Here is a 19,296-nt window from a genome sequence, read left to right on the forward strand (position 1 = left end):
GCAAACTGCTTCACCGAGGGGCAGAATCAGGGGGCAGCGTGCAGCTCCTATGTCCCCTGTATACAGTGTATCATCGAGGGGCAGAATCAGGGGGCAGTGTGCAGCTCCTATGTCCCCTGTATACAATATATCACCGAGGGGCAGAATCAGGGGGCAGTGTGCAGCTCCTATGTCCCCTGTATACAGTGTATCACCGAGGGGCAGTGTGCAGCTCCTATGTCCCCTGTATACAGTGTATCACCGAGGGGCAGTGTGCAGCTCCTATGTCCCCTGTATACAGTGCATCACCGAGGGGCAGAATCAGGGGGCAGTGTGCAGCTTCTATGTCCCCTGTATACACTATATCACCAAGGGGCAGAATCAGGGGGCAGTGTGCATCGCATACATTCCCTGTATACAGTGTATCACCGAGTGGCAGAATCAGGGGGCAGCGTGCAGCTCCTATGTCCCCTGTATACAGTGCATCACCGAGGGGCAGAATCAGGGGGCAGTGTGCAGCTTCTATGTCCCCTGTATACAATATATCACCGAGGGGCAGAATCAGGGGGCAGTGTGCATCGCATACATTCCCTGTATACAGTGTATCACCGAGTGGCAGAATCAGGGGGCAGTGTGCATCTCATACGTTCCCTGTATACAGTGTATCACGAGGGGCAGAATCAGGGGGCAGTGTGCATCTCATACGTTCCCTGTATACAGTGTATCACCGAGGGGCAGAATCAGGGGGCAGTGTGCATCTCATACGTTCCCTGTATACAGTGTATCACCGAGGGGCAGAATCAGGGGGCAGTGTGCATCGCATACATTCCCTGTATACAGTATCACCAAGGGGCAGAATCAGGGGGCAGTGTGCATCTCCTATGTCCCCTGTATACAGTATCACCGAGGGGCAGAATCAGGGGGCAGTGTGCATCTCCTATGTCCTCTGTATACAGTATCACCAAGGGGCAGAATCAGGGGGCAGTGTGCATCTCATACGTTCCCTGTATACAGTATCACCGAGGGGCAGAATCAAGGGGCAGTGTGCAGCTCCTATGTCCCCTGTATACAGTATCACAGAGGGGCAGAATCAGGGGGGCAGTGTGCATCTCCTATGTCCCCTGTATACAGTATCACCGAGGGGCAGTAATCAGGGGGCAGAGTGCAGCACCTATGTCCCCTGTATACAGTGTATCACCGAGGGGCAGTAATCAGGGGGCAGTGTGCAGCTCCTATGTTCCCTGTATACAGTGTTTCTTTGGGAGGTAGGGGGGTACCCTCTGTCACACTGCCGGCAGCACCCAGGTATGAGGGCACTGTCTAGTGTGGTATCACTATAGTGGTGTGTGTGATAGTATATAGGTGACGGAGTGTATGGTGTGTTACATTATAGTATAGAGGGAATGTTATGTGGGTCTGGTCGGGTCATTCCGCTGTATGATCCAGTGTCAGGCTGGAAGAGGGGATACATCACAATATCATGCCTGCTTCGGGCACTGGGATGAGTAGGATAGGAGTAATGGGGGGGGGAGAATACATTTCCCGGCTTTACATGATCACATGTAGCTATGAAGAAGACTGCTCCAGTGTGTGCTGCAGGTTTTGGGGTCTCAGCCCCCCCAGTCTTGCCAGTTATCTGGGATGTGACCTGCCAGTAAAACAAGGCACAGTATGTACCCTCTACAGCCCAGACTTCAGGCTCTGGCTGTCCATTTGGTTAACACAAATACAGTCCTGACTGGGAGTGATGGCGTTTGCTGCTGCAGACTGTCCCTAGATGCCTCACACCAAGATGACTCTCAGTAATAACCCAACTATAGAGAGAGATTCCTGCTCCTCATCTCTCATTCTCCAATGTACTCAACCCCCCATTAATTCCTTGCGACACCGACCACCTACAGCTCATTCCTACCAGGGATACCGACCACCTACACCTCATTCCTACCAGGGATACCGACCACCTACACCTCATTCCTACCAGGGATACCGACCACCTACACCTCATTCCTACCAGGGATACCGACCACCTACACCTCATTCCTACCAGGGATACCGACCACCTACACCTCATTCCTACCAGGGATACCGACCACCTACACCTCATTCCTACCAGGGATACCGACCACCTACACCTCATTCCTACCAGGGATACCGACCACCTACACCTCATTCCTACCAGGGATACCGACCACCTACAGCTCATTCATACCAGGGACACCTATAGCTCACCCTAGTACTCACCAATGACACCTATAGCTCACCCTAGTACTCACCAGACACCTATAGCTCACCCTAGTACTCACCAAAGACACCTATAGCTCACCCTAGTACCCACCAAAGACACCTATAGCTCCCCCTAGTACCCACCAAGGACACCTATAGCTCCCCCTAGTACCCACCAAAGACACCTATAGCTTACCCTAGTACCCACCAAAGACACCTATAGCTTACCCTAGTACCCACCAGCGACACCTACAGCTCACCCTAGGCTAGTACTCAAAGACACCTATAGCTTACCCTAGCACCTACCAGTGACACCTATAGCTCACCCTAGTACCCACCAAAGACACCTATAGCTCACCCTAGTAGTGACACCTATAGCTCACCCTAGTACCCACCAAAGACACCTATAGCTCACCCTAGTACCCACCAAGGACACCTATACCTCACCCTAGTAGTGACACCTATAGCTCACCCTAGTACTCACCAAAGATATCTATAGCTCACCCTAGAACCCACCAAAGACACCTATAGCTCCCCCTAGTTCCCACCAAAGACACCTATCGCTCCCCCTAGTCCCCACCAGTGACACCCTATGTGCCGGTACCTGGACGGGTGTCGGGTCCTCCGCAGAGCTCAGCATAATCCCGGGCAGGCTCCGCTCCTACATAAGGAGAGATCCGGGGAAAGTTTCGGGCACAATCCAGCACAGCCCCGGGGCGCCCCGATACCGCCGGGCAGCCGGGAGTCCGGTGTCTGCCGCTTCCCCCGGGGGGTGTCCTGCGCGATCCGAGAGCCCTCAGCAGAGAGAAGCATCTTCCAGGGCGCGTCTCCTCCACAGCCGGCGCCCGGTGCACGGATGGGACATGCCCGCTCCCCAATGCCGGTAATCCAGAGCCCGCAGCAGCAGCGCTGTATATCCTCCTCCCGGTGCCTGTGATCGCAGCAGCGGCAGCTCCAGCCTCCCAGATCCCAGCCTCCCGACTCCCGGCCACTCGCAGCACTGCACACATTAAACCCCCGCTCTGGGCGGGGCCATGCAAATCATCTGTCACTCCTCACCTCCCTGCTCATGGCTGTGTGTGCCCTGTGCTGCTGCTGCTGCTCCACCTGCTGCTGCACACCATGCTGCTCCTCCCGCTGCACACCATGCTGCTCCTCATACTGCACACCATGCGGCTCCTCATGCTGCACACCACGCTGCTCCACCTGATGCTGCACACCATGCTGCTCCTCATACTGCACACCATGCTGCTCCACCTGTTGCACACCATGCTGCTCCACCTGCTGCACACCATGCTGCTCCACCTGTTGCACACCATGCTGCACACCATGCTGCTCCACCTGCTGCACACCATGCTGCTCATCATGCTGCTCCACCTGCTGCACACCATGCTGCTCCTCATGCTGCACACCATGCTGCTCCACCTGCTGTTGTGCTGCCTATTGCTGCATCTCCTGCTGCTCCACCTGCTGCACACTATGCTGCCCCTCCTGCTGCACTACAGGCTGCTCCACCTGCTGCTGTGCTGCGTACTGCTGCATCTCCTGCTGCTACCCAATGCTGTTCCACCTGCTGCAGCTGCACACCATGCTGCTCCTCCTGCTACACTACGGGCTGCTCCACCTGCTGCTGTGCTGCGTACTGCTGCATCTCCTGCTACACCCCAATGCTGCTCCACCTGCTGCACTCCGGGCTGCTCCACCTGCTGCTGTGCCCTGTGCTGCTGCTCAACCTGCTGCTCCTCCTGCTGCACACCATGCTGCTCCTCCTGCTGCACACCATGCTGCTCCACCTGCTGCTGTGCTGCGTACTGCTGCATCTCCTGCTGCTCCCCAATGCTGCTCCACCTGCTGCACGCCATGCTACTCCTCCTGCTGCACTTTGGACTGCTCCACCTGCTGCTGTGCTGCGTGCTGCTGCATCTCCTGCTGCTCCCCAATGCTGCTCCACCTGCTGCACACCATGCTGCTCCTCCTGCTGCACTATGGGCTGCTCCACCTGCTGCTGTGCTGCGTAGTGCTGCATCTCCTGCTGCACCCCAATGCTGCTCAACCTGCTGCACCCCGGGCTGCTCCACCTGCTGCTGCATCTCCTGCTGCTCAACCTGCTTCACACCATGTTGCTCCTTCTGCTGCACCCCGGCCTGCTGCAGCACCCAAGGCTGCTCCTCCTGCTGTGCCCGACGTCCTGCATGCGCCTCTCTCCCCTGGGTCTGAATTAGCCCCTATAACAATACACTACACAGCAGTGGCAGAACTTGTGAGTTGTGGGCCCAGGAGCAAACATATAATTTGGGCCCCCCTCCTCTACCCCAACCCAAGTACACAATATGCCACATGGCAATAGGTGGCAATGAGAGGCAGTGATTGACATAGAGAGGCAGAGGAAAACAGCGGAAGGCAAGGGGTGACAGGGAGAGGCAGGGAGTGTCAGGGGGAGGCAGTGGGTGATAGGTGGAGGCAGTTTGTGACAGAGGTATAAGCACAATGTCCTACATGGTGTGGAGAACAGGGGGCGTGTACCTTGGCGGGGGCAGGAACACAGCGGCCTCTGCTCTGTCTGTAACAGGGGCCACCACCCCTTGTGCTTTCCTCCGTTTGGCACTCAGTCAGGCATACTCTGGCAGTGCCAGTTACAGGTGGCAGGACTCCTCTGGCAGTCCGGTACACACATGGTCAGCCTGCCTACATAAGGTAAGGGGCAGTTCCTTCAGGCAATGAGGCCCACGCTGCTCTCTGCACTGGGCCATTCATCCATCATTGCTCAAAATGGTCTGTGGAGGGGCCAGAGGATAATCATTGCTGGTCTGGGCAGCAGCGGGCCCCTAAGTCCTCAGGGGCCCCGGTGCAATGCACCTGCTGCACCAATGGTAGTTCCGCTCCTGCTACACAGGTAATAAGGGAGGAGTCTGTGTGTAATGATGGCTATATAATGTATATTATTTTGCCCCTCAGGTCATTATATAACGGGCATACAGTATAAGACGGGGACACAGCGCTGTAGATCATGGGGAAATATATAGTATAACAAGTCAGCACACAGTGGTACAGGCAGAGCAGTCGAGAGCCAGGATGGGCGCAGGTACTTTTCAAGGGGCGTGGCCTAATCACAGGAGGTGTGGTCAGGTACCCTTAGTAAAAAATACTGAAAAAAATAGTATTTTAAGCACCTCCATGGCCACACTGCAGCCCAGTACACAGCGGCGTGTGATGGGCTGAGGAGAAGAGCTGCTGCTGCTGCCAGGTAATGGGGAGGGGGCCCGGGCCCCTACTGGACCCCTCCATCAATCCTGGGCCCGGGTAATTTGTACCCTTTCCCCCCCTCTCTCGGCACCACTGGGTACAAGCAAGGGGTTATTACTAGAGTACAAGGCTGGACAGGTACCAGGGGAACCTCATAGACTGGACATCTGAGGGACTGCTGGAGGGTTCCGGTATGAATGGTCGACCATGTTATGGTCGACAGTCATTAGGCCGACCACTATTGGTCGACATTGACATGGTCGACATGGGCACATGGTCGACACATGAAAAGTCGACACATGAAAAGGTCGACATGAGTTTTTTAACTTTTTTTGGTGTCGTTTTTTGTGTAAAGTGACTGGGAACCCCAATTAGTGCACCGCGTCCCCTCGCATGGCTCGCTACGTTTGCCATGCTTCGGGCATGGTGCCTTCGCTTCGCTCGGCACAGATTACCGTTCCAATCGTAGTCCACGTGGATCATAAAGTATGGAAAAGTTCCCCAAAAGAAAAAAAAGTTAAAAAACTCATGTCGATCTTTTCATGTGTCGACCTTTCATGTGTCGACCATTTTCATGTGTCGACCATGTGTCCATGTCGACCATGTCAATGTCGAGTCGACCAATAGTGGTCGACCTAATGACTGTCGACCATAACATGGTCGACCATCTGAACGGATACCCTGCTGGAGGCAGGGAAACATATAATGAGATTCTAATGACTGTACTTTAATGAAGTCATTATATGTTTTGGGAAAGAATTCAGCACCAGGTCCCTCATTAAATGCCTATTGCACACATACATCATTGCTACCCAGTATTAAAAATCAGTGGGGTGTTCTCCCATTATGATACTTTGGGGAGAAATCTGCAGAAATTGGTAATTTTTTGCCCTACAAGAAATCTTTTACTCAATGCGATGAACCCCGAGTACAACAGCCAAAGTGACTCTTATTGTGTAAGGGACTGTGTGAATGCTTGTGCAACAGAGAGACACACAACCAGGTGTTGTTCTAATCTGCAGGTATCAGAGAGGTAGAGTACATGCCAGCCCCAGTCTGTGTGACCTGCATGGTGCCTCTTGCTGAGACTGGATTAATGTCCTGCTCAGGCAGGGAATGGGTGTTTAAAAGCCTTTCCTCCAGATTACAGAAAGATGAATGATGTTATCAGCACCGATGAATCACTCAGAGGTGACAGCACAAACACCAGCTCTCCAGTCCTGGAATGCTTGAGACCTGAGCACACAAAACCACTGACAGTGAGGTGGAGAGATCCCATCATACTGCACAATTACAGCAATCCTCTCTATAGAGGAACACACAGATTTCATATCACCTTCAAACTAAAAAAAAGATAGTATCTCCAGACCTATGAGGCGTATTAGATTGCAAGCTCAGAGGGTCGGCTGCCCACTAAATGGATCTGACGCAGCGCACTGACCTAATAAATCTTGAGGGGTGGGATTGGCTACACTGTAGAATAGCGGTGGGATTGTGTGCACACAGCTACTGAAATGTGTGTTAATTACCAAGACCACCTATAGCCTCGGCACACAGGGGATCCGCCACCTTTTCCATGTGACCCGGCCTCACGTGCAATAATCAGTTCAGTCTGCTGGGAAGATTTCCTGCAAGCTGCCCCAACATTGCTGCGTAATGCCCTTTAAAACAATATTTTGCTTCATTTACTAACAATTACCTATAGCACGGGGGTGGGGGTGGGGTCTAACTGTAAAAAAAACCAAAGGATTATGATGGTTTTACAACATGTGCCCATATTGTGGCAGCAAGCACGGATGGTGTAGTGGTTAGCATTACTGCCTCACAGCACTCAGGTCATGGGTTCAGTTCCCCATATGGCCCTAACTGTATGGAGTTTGTATATTCCCCCCGTGCTTGCGTGGGTTTCCTCGGGTGCTCCAGTTTCCTCCCACAGTCCAAAAATATACAGGTAGGTTAATTGGCTCCCAACACAAATTAACCCTAGTGTGAATGTGGGTGGTTGTAAAATGTGATCCGGGAATATAGATTGTAAGCTCTGCTGCGGCAGGGAGTGATGTGAATTATTCTCTGTAAAGTGCTGCGGCATATGTGTGCGCTATATAAATAACTGGTAATAAAAAATGGTGATATATCAACAACGGGACTGTGATGTTTTATATGTGTGACAAAAGATCTATGTACTAAGTTTTGGAGAGAGATAAAGTATCAGCCAATCAGCTCCTAACTGTCATTTTTCAAACACAGCCTGTAACATGGCAGCTAGGAGCTGAGTGGCTGGTACTTTATCTCTGTCCAAAGCTTAGTACATAGACCACAAAAGCCTAAATTGTGCAATAAGTTGATCTTGTTTCTTGTTTTTGAGATCTGAGATGTTAAATCGATTATAATTGATGTTGGGCTTCCAGGGTTAACAACACAGTGGCAGATGATTTTTTTATATTAATTTTTAAATGTTAGTAAATGTTGGTTTTAACCCTGGACGCCAAACGTCGATTAAAAGCTCAGCTTTACAGTTATTTATTTATTTATTTATTTAGAAATATCCCTATTAATTAGTTTTGTATGTGTTTGCTAAACATTTCAGTATTATATATAATTATAGTTAACTGGGCAAAGGGGGTCATTCCGACCTGATCGCACGCTAGGATTTTTCCGCTGCGATCAGGTCAGAACTGCGCATGCGTATGCCCCGCAATGCGCAGGCGCATCGTACTGGTACAAAGCGGGTCGTTGCTGAGCGATGGATTTTACGTAGAATCCATTCGCACAGCCGATCACAAGGAGATTGACAGGAAGAGGGCGTTTGTGGGTGTCAACTGACTCTTTTCTGGGAGTGGTTGGAAAAACGCAGGTGCGTCGAAGCGTTTGCAGGGCGGGTGTCTGACGTCAATTCCGGGCAAGAACAGGCTGAAGTGATCGCAGCGGCTGAGTAAGTTCTGAGCTACTCAGAAACTGCACATTTTTTTTTGTCCCGCTCGGCTGCACAGGCGATCGCACGCTTGCAAAGCAAAAATACACTCCCCTATAGGCGGCGACTATCTGTTCGCAGAGCTGCAAAAAATAGCTAGCGAGCGATCAACTCGGAACGACCCCCAAAGTCCCTCTTGAATCTGTCAGTGTAACACTTACAGCAGAGAATATTGTGCTGTACTTCTTACAAATCCCTCAACATAGAGTTAAATGCCAGAACTGGGCTGCAGTACCACTGCTTTAACACAGGTGGCAGTCTAGCACAGGGAGAGTACATTTTGGTGGGACCAGAAAAATCTGATCAATTACTAAAAGCAGTGACTGCTATTTGTACTACGTTTGTTTATAACTAATTGATTTCAGTTCTGTCTGGTTTTAATATTTTTAAGTGTTAACCGCTTATTGTCCATAGAAAACACATGTGGCCTCAAGTGCCCGCTGTAGTAGTTTTGGGGGATTTGTAAGGGATTTTACGGTTTGTGAGCAGAATATTCCTAGTCGAGATTACTAGCTGTTGACCCAAGAAGCTGGCAATCTAATTAGACTTCAGGGAGATTTAAAACTCTGTTATAGTTTTCATTAGTTTGCTGTGAGTTTGGCTGGGGGGTTGTTAGGAGGCTGAGGTTGGGTATTATACAGTAGCATCCTGTGCATTAAGCAGCAGTTAGGGATTGCAGCCCTAACACAATCTCCAGACTGTCTATTAAATGCTGTAAAACACAGACACAATCTGTACAAGCAATAAATCAATTGGCTACAGATCTACACAACGTATCTCATGTCTGTTATCCCTGCCCATGACACCTGCCTGACAGCACTGTAATAGAAACTGCAACATACAGTGTGACAAGAGATTGCAGACTGCAAACACAGGATAGGAAGCTGGAGCTGTATGGCAGAGGGCAGGTTGTGTGACTCTGCAGGTAATGACACCTATCAGCCAGCAGCTAATGGGGGAAATTCCGATCTGATCACTGGGCAGCGATTTTTGCAGCGCTGCGATCAGATAGTCACCGCCTACAGGGGGAGTGTATTTTCACTGTGCAAGTGTGCGATCGCATGTGTAGCAGAGCTGCACAAACTGATTTTCTGCAGTCTCTGCGCAGCCCAGGACTTACTCAGCCGCTGCGATCACAACAGCCTGCCCAGGACCGGATTTGACGTCAGACACCCTCCCTGCAAACGCTTGGGCACGCCCGCGTTTTTGCAGACACTCCCTGAAAATGGTCAGTTGCCACCCACAAATGCCCTCTTCCTGTCAATCTCCTTGCGAACGCCTGTACAAACCCGTCGCTGACCGGCAATCCCCTTTGCAGCCGTCCGTCGCGCCTGCGCATTGCGGTGCATACGCATGCGCAGTTCGGATATGATCACCCGCTGTGCGAAAACTCACAGCAGCGATCAGATCTGAATTACCCCCCAACATGTGTGTGCTCCATTTACACAAGGCAGGCCAACTTCTAGTACTTACCTGGGACGCTTGTACATACCTGATTAAAACCTTATGGTTCCTATTTACTATATAATATTGAAATTCTAGATATAAAAAAGAAAAGAAAAAATTTTTTAGTGAACGATAAATGTATTGTGTGGGGTTGCACTGAACAGAAATTCTCAATATAGCTTTCAGTCATACTTGCCTACTTTTGAAAAGACATTTCAGGGTGATTGAGAAAGTAACACCTATCAGCGCGGGCGGGCGCTGCTTCATCTGAGAGGCGTGTCATCAAAATGACTTACATCCAAATGTAAATGAGCCCCAAAGTTTGTATACTGTATACGTATATACTGTAAGTGGCCATGAGAAACTTTATATAAAATGCATGTTGCCATAAAGATCATAGTGGGGCAGATGTATTAACCTGGCGAAGGCATAAGGAAGTGATAAGCCAGTGATAAAGCGGTGATATGTGCAAGGTGATAACGCACCAGCCAATCAGCTCCTAACTGCTAATTTACATGTGGGAGCTGATTGGCTGGTGCCTTTATCACCTTGCACTTATCACTGGTCTATCACTTCCTTATGCCTTCTCCAGGTTAATACATCTGCCCCATTATATTGTGCCTTATAACAAATACAGGGAAATGCCACTGATGATCCCATTTGAATGTATGGGGTATGGGTTCTTGGGTCGACAGTCATTAGGTTGACAGGTCAAAAGGTCGACATGAGTTTTTTTACTTTTTTGGGTGTCGTTTTCTTTGTAAAGTGATGGGGAACCCCAATTAGTGCACCGTGTCCCCTCGCTTCGCTCGCCGTACTTCAGGCAAGGTGCCTCGCTTCGCTACCGCTGCGCTTGGCACAGTTTACCATTCCCAATTGTAGTCCACGTGGATCGTAAAGTATGAAAAAGTCCCAAAAAAACCCCAGAAAACTAATGTCGACTTTTTGAACTGTTGACCTATTACATGTCGACCTAATGCATGTCGACCAATAGTGGTTGACCGAATGACTGTCGACCTAAGTGGTGTCGCCCTAATGACTGTATCCCAATGCATGTATCTCTGATTTATTCCCCCCCCATAGAATATAACAGCTGTATAATGGGGATAAGGTGCAATCAGGGAGATTGCTGGTCTATTCAGGGAGGGAGGGAGATTGCTGATATTTCAGGGAGTCTCCTGCAGAATGAGGGAGGGTAGGTAACTATGCTTTCAGTATGTAGCCCTTGTCAGATATGTCCTTAGTGTTTCCATTTCAGCAAGCCTTGGTTTATAGAGAACATTGTATACCTCTCTAACATCAGTATTCTCCGTAGGACATTGCTTTGTTCCATCTATCCCCTGACAGATATATAGTGATATATTCAGTGGCGCCTAGAGGGGGGGTGGCCAAATTACCCAGGCCCAGGCTACTGGAGGGGTCTGAAGGAGGCCCAGGTCTGATCCCCCCCCCCTCCCAAGTACACCTGTTGCCGGCATCGGCGGCACCATCTTCCCGGAGATCTCTTTGGCAAGATGGCGCCACACATGCCAGTGTCTTTGCTCTATAGTGACCAGCATCATCTTCCCAAATATCACTGGGAACATGTCGCTGGTCGGGACGGTGGGACCCGTTTCAAGTTCAAGTAAGGTAGGAAGCAGGTGCCAGTGGCGTCACAAGGGGGGTGCGGGGGGTGCGGCCCGCTCCCGGGTGTCACCCGCCGAGGGGTGACACCAAAATGCCGGCTCCTGCAGAGTGACAGAAGCCGAGTGCTGCACTGTTATATTATGTGCAGCACTCGGCTCCTGTAACTATGTAGCAGCCAGCACTGCAGGGACAGCACCTCCCGAGAGTCAGCCCTCACCTCCCACACCCCCCAGTGAAAAAAAACAACGGGTGTCGGGATGCGAAGCCCCGCCCCTCCACAAAGCCCCGCCCCTTTACGTGCCTGCAATGGGCTAAAAACGGGTTCCGCCCGTGAAGCCCCGCCCCTCTATTTAAGCCACGCCCATTCCAGTGAAACCCCGCCCCTTTATCCTCGCTGCCGCACCGGATGTCACAGAGGTGAGTGACGCCTCTGGCAGGTGCCCTTCCCCCGCGTCCCCCTGCATTAAAATTGAACCCTCCTCTCCCCTCAATTATATGTTTATTTTAATATTTTTATGTACATGTTCAGATGAGGGAGGGTGTCATTAATTATGTGCGGGAGTGCACATCGTTAACGACATTGAGGGTACACCCTAGACGAGATTGTAAAAGACCTCGCTCAAAATGGCCCTTCTGAGCGAGATCTTTTATTTTCTCGTCTAGGATTTTTTTTTTTTAATTGGGAACTTGATCACATCTGGTTCCCGTCCTTAATTTAATGTATTTTGATTTACTTACATTAAAATGATTATTTGGTATATGTCCTCTCTGAGACTCATACACTTTGGGGAAGATTTATGAGGCAGCGGCGTGCTACCAGATGAGTTCACAATTCCAAGCGGCACTAATACCAGGCGCAGAGCCTGACGCGATCTGCATTTAATATTACTGGCGCTTTTTGTTTTGGTGCTGAAACCTGCTGAGAAGCCACGGCTTGCGCCAGGTGCCGCTTTGTAAATACACCCAGTTATCCTGCACTGGCGTACTTACTGATATTCTTCTACAGAGCAGATGTTTACTATTTGTTTTAACAATTCATAATCAACATCTACTTTGAGCACAAATGTCCGCAGCCTCAGATAAACCTCATGACTATCTCCAATACTCAAACTGGTACAGGAAAAAAACAAATATAATGAAAATAATCATAAGAAAACAGAACTTATTCTGACTGTTTTCATACTGTAGTAGGTGGGTGTGGTTCATCAAATCGACAGTGTCTAGGTTGACAATGTTTAGGTCGACCACTATAGGTCGACAGTCACTAGGTCGACATGGATGGAAGGTCGACAGGGTTTCTAGGTCGACATGTGCTAGGTCGACAGGTCTAAAGGTCGACATGAGGATTTTTTTTTGTGTCGTTTTCTTCGTAGAGTGACCGGGATCCCAAATTAGTGCACCGCGTACCCTCGCATGGCTCGCTTCGCTCGCCATGCTTCGGGCATGGTGCCTTCGCTTCGCTCGGCACACTTTACCGTTCCAATCATAGTCCACGTGGATCGTTAAGTATGAAAAAATCAAAAAAAGAAAAAAAAAATGAAAAACTCATGTTGACCTTTAGACCTGTCGACCTAGCACATGTCGACCTAGAAACCCTGTCGACCTTCCATCCATGTCGACCTAGTGACTGTCGACCTATAGTGGTCGACCTAAACATTGTCGACCTAGACACTGTCGATCTTCAGACCGGATCCCGTAGTAGGTACCTAGAACTTAGAAAATACCTACTTTTTATTTTATTTTTCAGTTTACCAATTATATTGTTTTTGTTTGTTTCGTATCTTATGTTGCTGGTATCTATATGTAACATCCAATCTATTTTCTTAACTCCCATAATAAATAAATAAATAAATAAATAAATAGTGATATCTTTTTGTACGTTGATTGTAAGTGGTGGTACATCTGTCTATAAGACTCCCTACTCCCAATAATTATATTAGGGGTCAGCAGGTCAGATGCATGGTGATTCTTCTTATTGTTGTTGGTAGTATTATTATGATTATTATTATTATTATTATTATTATTATTATTATTATTATTATTATTATTTATTCAAATTTCTGGAAATATGTTGTTTTATCTCTGTGTTACAATCTATTTCACGACGACAATAATGTGCTTATTCGTGCCCCGTTAGACATCACCCTTGCTTTAGAAAGTGCATTCCTGGATAATTGTCTGTTAGTGACAGATCTGCCATTTGCGTGACACATCAGTATCATCTATACACAGGCGCTAAATTGCTGACATCACAGAATAGCGCTGGGCAAACCAGGACATTAAGACTATGGGGCAGATGTACTAAGCCTTGGAGAGAGATAAAGTGGAAAGAGATAAAATACCAGCCAATCAGCTCCTAACTGCCATGTTACAAGCTGGTTTGAAAAATGACAGTTGGAGGTAGCAGACTCGCAGTTATAATTTCAGAAGCACACAGGGAGAAGAGGAGTGACGATGCAGTGGGTGTTCCAGAGCAGGGATAGAGCAGTGGCTTAGTGCATGCATGGAAATGTTCCGTATTACAGGTGTTATTGGGAGTGCCGCGGAAGGGTCGTGAAAGTGGTGGTGTACCCAGACTCTTGATCGCCCGCACAGAAGTCCATACTCAGACAGAGAAACTGCACCTGCCACAGGACTGGGGAAAGTTTCTATGGTGTAATCGATTGTGCATCTACACAATATTGCAGCATGTACAGACCCACAGCTGTACACCAGCGTTTGAGTGTAGAAGATCAGAAGCACCCACTTTGAGCGTCTCCGCACAATGTAATGCCGCGGGTGATTCTGTAGATGCCACCATTGCCACACCATTGCTCAGCCCTATGGCAGGTGTACTTTCTCTGTGTGACCCTGGCCTCCTAAGCTGTGCATCTGGGAACGCAGCAACGATCACTGACAACGCCTGGGATTCTCCCAGATCACGCACGTGAGATGGACTTTTGTTTGCGCGAAGCTTAGGAGGAGCATGAAAGCCGAGCGCGATGGGATGCTGTTGGGCGCTATACAGTTCGTCAGCTACATTCTCATGAAGGGCCACAACATATAACACTGTAGATACACAATAACACAGAACAAGACAATGGAACATTTCCCCCCTCTTGCTCAGCTGAAGCATTAGAGAGATCTTTCTGTTTACATCAAATAATCTATTTTCCATCATCTCTGCAAAGTGCCAACACGAAAAAAGGAAAAAATGCTCTTATGAAGTCTAAACATTTTATTCTATTGTATTATCTGTCTTTTGTTTAATTATGTTGCTACGGAACTCAATGAACTCAGAGTAACATTTTCATGTAAATTCATTTGGTCATTTATTTCAATTGTGCTTATTCTATGCACAGAAATTCCCAGCTGGGAATCCGGGGGGAAAAAAGACACTTGTGTCAATGAAGTGTGGTCAACAGAGTAAGGTAATTACCTTGAGAATATATACACTTTGTAAACACAACATTGTATTGTGTCAATGCACACAAAGCGGAACTCGCGTCCCCCCCAACTGCTAATAAACATGTTTAACTAGCAACTGGCCAAACACCTCCAGTAGTCCGCCTTCCCGATCTTCCCACCTGGCAGCCATCAGGTTGTATAACTGTTGTTGCTGTTACATTGTCTGCTCTACAAATAAATGGTGGGATTGTAAATACAGTAGCTATTGTCTGGCTAATGTCTCTGCGATGTTAAACCCCAGTGACACTCTAATGGTCTCGTGGGCAATAAAGAGGATTTTTCCTTTCTTTTGTTTTGCGCACATTCTTAGGATAACTGCACAAAACTCTAAATGTACTAACTAAATTAGCCCGAAGTTCATTAAAATGACTACACACGGAGAGTCATTCCGAGTTGATCGTAGCTGTGCTACATTTAACACAGCTCCTACGATCTTCCCTGACATGTGGGGCAGCACCCAGCAGAGGGCTAGCCTGCCCTGCATGTCACTGCTGCCCCCCCCCCCCCCCGCGCACGCCCCCGCAGAAGTGCAAAGGCATCGCACAGCGGCGATTCCTTTGCACTTCAAGAGTAGCTCCCGGCCAGCGCAGCTTTAGCGTGCTGGCCGGGAGCTACTCATCGCTCCCCGGCCCGCAGCGGATGCGTGTGATGTCATGCAGCCGCTGCTGCCCGCCCCCGTTTGGTCCGGCCACGCCTGCGTCGGCCGGACCAAACCCACGAAACGGCGGCCAAACGCCGCCATTCCGCCCCCTCCCGCCCAGCGATTGCCTCCGCCTGTCAATCAGGCAGAGGCGATCGCATCCCTGCTACGGCCTTCGGCCGTCTGGCATGCACCGGCGCTCTACGGCACCGGTGCATGCGCAGTAGTGACCCGTTCGCTCTGCTGCGTTAAAATGCAGTGAGCGAACAGGTCAGAATGACCCCCATGGACTTGTATGGAGTTGCACAGCCGCAGGCGAGCAATCTCCGTACGTGGACATTGGTCATCTGCGTAGCCCTCAGGTTACTGAGGATGACCAGGAAAATCATATTGCTGAAGCCAGTGAAGCTACTTCTCGGACACAGCCATTGGCATCAGCATGCCCAGAAAACAGGCCCCTCCCCCACCGCCCCTTCATTTTTCTGGAACGCCGCTTGTCGCCACCCTCAAACTCCAGCATAATGTTAATCATGATGCAGCATTTGGGGCAGTGCGAGCGAAACCGCAACTCCGCATCTGCACTTGCGCAGATTTAAAAACAGCTGAGATTTACGTCCATCTCTGAATGAGGGCCACAGACACCAGACTAGCTGCCAGTGGACAATGGGAATATCACCAGTGATAGACTGTTTTTATGATGCGGATGCTGCAAGTTGCACCATCTCCTTCGCACACATCTGTGAGACTGCAGCAAATATCCCCAGATCTCTACTTGCTGCGGGTAATACTAAATGATATTGGTACACAATTATTTTCTTTCGTAATAAGACCCTTTCCCACCATGGATCCCACTAAAACTGATCCATGCACTGTCATTTCCCGCCTGGACTACTGTAACTTCCTGCTATCCACCCGTTTCTGCCTCTTCAGTCTATGCCTAGTGCTGCTGCCCATCCCATTTACCTCTCCTGCCGTTCTGTGCCAACTTCACCCCCATCCCACCTAGGTCACCCGCCTGGTTACACCCATCCAGCTTACACTATAGTCCCTCTATAGGACCTCTGTTCCCTGGTCACTCCCCTTTGTTTTCACCCCCCCGCTTCGGCAGACACAATGTTAATACAGGTTGTGTAGTTTCCCGCTTCGCCTCAGTAACGATCCGTGCCACTTGCATGGCCACAATGTGACATCATCGCCTGTGTCCAAGCCTTTAAAAGACTGTACTACTTGCATGTGGCATGGCGGCTTGGATGCTTATCGCCCACAGGTGGGAGCTAGCCAGGGGAGGAGGGGTGTGGATCATCAAATCGACAGTGTCTAGGTCGACAATGTTTAGGTCGACCACTATAGATCGACAGTCACTAGGTCGACAGGGGCTGAAGGTCGACAGGGTTTCTAGGTCGACATATGCTAGGTCGACAGGTCAAAAAGTCGACATGAGGTTGATGTTTTTTTTTTGTCTAAAGGTCGACATGAGTTTTTCATGTTTTTTTGGGTGCCGTTTTCTCCGTACAGTGACCGGGAAGCCCAATTAGTGCACCGTGTCCCCTCGCTTCGCTCGCCATGCTTCGGGCAAGGTGCCTTGCTGCGCTCGGCACAGATTACCATTCCAATCATAGTCCATGTGGGTCGTTAAGTATGAAAAAGTTCAAAAAAAAGAAAAAAATGTGAAAAACTCATGTCGACCTTTTGACCTGTTGACCTAGCACATGTCGACCTAGAAACCCTGTTGACCTTCAGACCCTGTCGACCTATAGTGGTCGACCTAAACATTGTCGACTTAGACAGTGTCGATCTTCAGACCGGATCCTGGGAGGAGGTACACGGCCTACACATGCTCCTTGTACCACGCGCCAGTGACAGGGGCATGCGTGAGTTACAGTACTGCTTCATGATAACGGCTGTCCTGAGCCCCGGTGCACATGCGGGATAAGATGTCTGGAGGGTGACGTTACAGTCTGCAGTGATGGAATATCCCATCATCAGATATAACCATCTACATCTGGAGTTACTCTGTGTAATGTTACACACATCCACTACGTCATGTAAAGGGTGTATATATATATATATATATATATATATATATATATTCTGCGAGTGGGCTGCTGGTTTAATATTCTAATCTTCTGTGCACGATTCCTCCCGCATAGAGGAACGTCTGTGATACAGTCACACATAAGCTGAGTCTACAGATGGAATATTCTGAGCCTGGGATCCCCGCTGAGCGGATTGTACAGTAAAGGACAAGAATCCTTGAAAAAGCCCCATATTGGGGGTAATTCCAAGTTGATCGCAGCAGGATTTTTGTTATCAGTTGGGCAAAACCATGTGCACTGCAGGGGAGGCAGATACAACATGTGCAGAGAGAGTTAGATTTGGGTGGGGTGTGTTCAATCTGCAATCTAATTTGCAGTGTAAAAATAAAGCAGCCAGTATTTACCCTGCACAGAAACAATATAACCCACCCACATATAACTCTTTCTGCACATGTTATATCTGCCTCCCCTGCAGTGCACATGGTTTTGCCCAGTTGCTATCAAAAATCCTGCTGCGTTCAACTTGGAATTACCCCCATTGCCAATAATGTAGGGTGCAGGGATTGTTGAGTGACAGCAAATGATTTGACATTATCACCATACTGTATCTACATTTCCAGGAGGCTTAGGGTTAGGGTTGCTGTTAGGGACAGAATTAAAAGAAAACACCCATGTCGTCATTTTTAATGTTAGCACTGCGGTAAGACTATGTTGACAGTTTCAGGTCAAAACGATGAATGCCGTCAACCAGATAAACCACAACCAAGTGAATAACTGGAGCTGACTTACTAAGGACTGAGGTCACAAATCTTCTGTCCTGGACACTGGGATAAGTATCAGTATTATTAAATGACATTAATATTCAGTTTCTTGATAATACATTTATTAAACGCGACACTGATGCATTGTGATATAGAAAAATTACGACACTTTAAGACAGTGCTGCCATATGGTATATAGATTACTGTTCAAGCGCCGAAAAAGGTGCTACCATATGGCAATATAGGCAAATTCTGACAGCAGACATGGTGCTGCCATATAGTCATTTAGAAATATGTCGGAACGCTGAAACAACGCTAGTGTATGGTAATAGAGAAAATGCTGGAACATCAAAGAACACCTCCATATGATAATATACTGTAGAAAAGGAAAGAAACTCAGAAACAATTCTGCCATATAGTAATTACTGATGTTACACTCTTAGGGGGATATTCACTAAAGAGCAGTGTGTCCGCCGCATAACGCCGGTGGTTTTGACCTTCGGATCGCTGGATATACTATGTAGTTGTTTGGAGAGCGATTCTCAGACCACCTGCGATGTGTGGTATTTAAAAATGGTTGAAGTGCCGGTGGCTTTGCCAAGCCAGCCACAAAAGCAGGCACAGTACATTCTTGGTGTGGGCAATCATTATTGAACAAGAAAATACCTGGATCATTTTCTTATGGGGAGCGTTATTATAAGCCATGTATCAGCTAACACTCCTGCAACGGATCTGCATACACACCTATACAATCGTCATCCCGTTCACCCAGTATCATGTGATCAGGACGTGGATGCATAGCTGTGTACTCAGCTTAATTGATTACTGATAGAGCCAACAACAGTGTATATATGGCTCTGAAAATGATCCTCGTAATCATAAAATATTGTGGTGTGGGGTGAAGCCTTGACGATGCAATTCACT

At 48.7% G+C, this 19,296-nt stretch overlaps 1 protein-coding gene across 1 annotated transcript in view; it reads right to left on the reverse strand.

Moving 5' to 3' along the window:
* The window catches only part of FLRT2 (fibronectin leucine rich transmembrane protein 2), a 93,753-nt gene extending 90,546 nt beyond the window's left edge, over nucleotides 1–3,207 (reverse strand). Inside the window, exon 1 of the mRNA XM_063948205.1 lies at nucleotides 2,807–3,207. The gene's annotated coding sequence lies outside the window, so the exon portion shown is untranslated. The remainder of the gene's footprint in view (nucleotides 1–2,806) is intronic.
* Nucleotides 3,208–19,296: the final 16,089 nt, after the last annotated feature.

The sequence above is a fragment of the Pseudophryne corroboree genome, chromosome 12 (genome assembly GCF_028390025.1).
Source record: "Pseudophryne corroboree isolate aPseCor3 chromosome 12, aPseCor3.hap2, whole genome shotgun sequence".
Lineage (NCBI taxonomy): Eukaryota > Metazoa > Chordata > Amphibia > Anura > Myobatrachidae > Pseudophryne > Pseudophryne corroboree.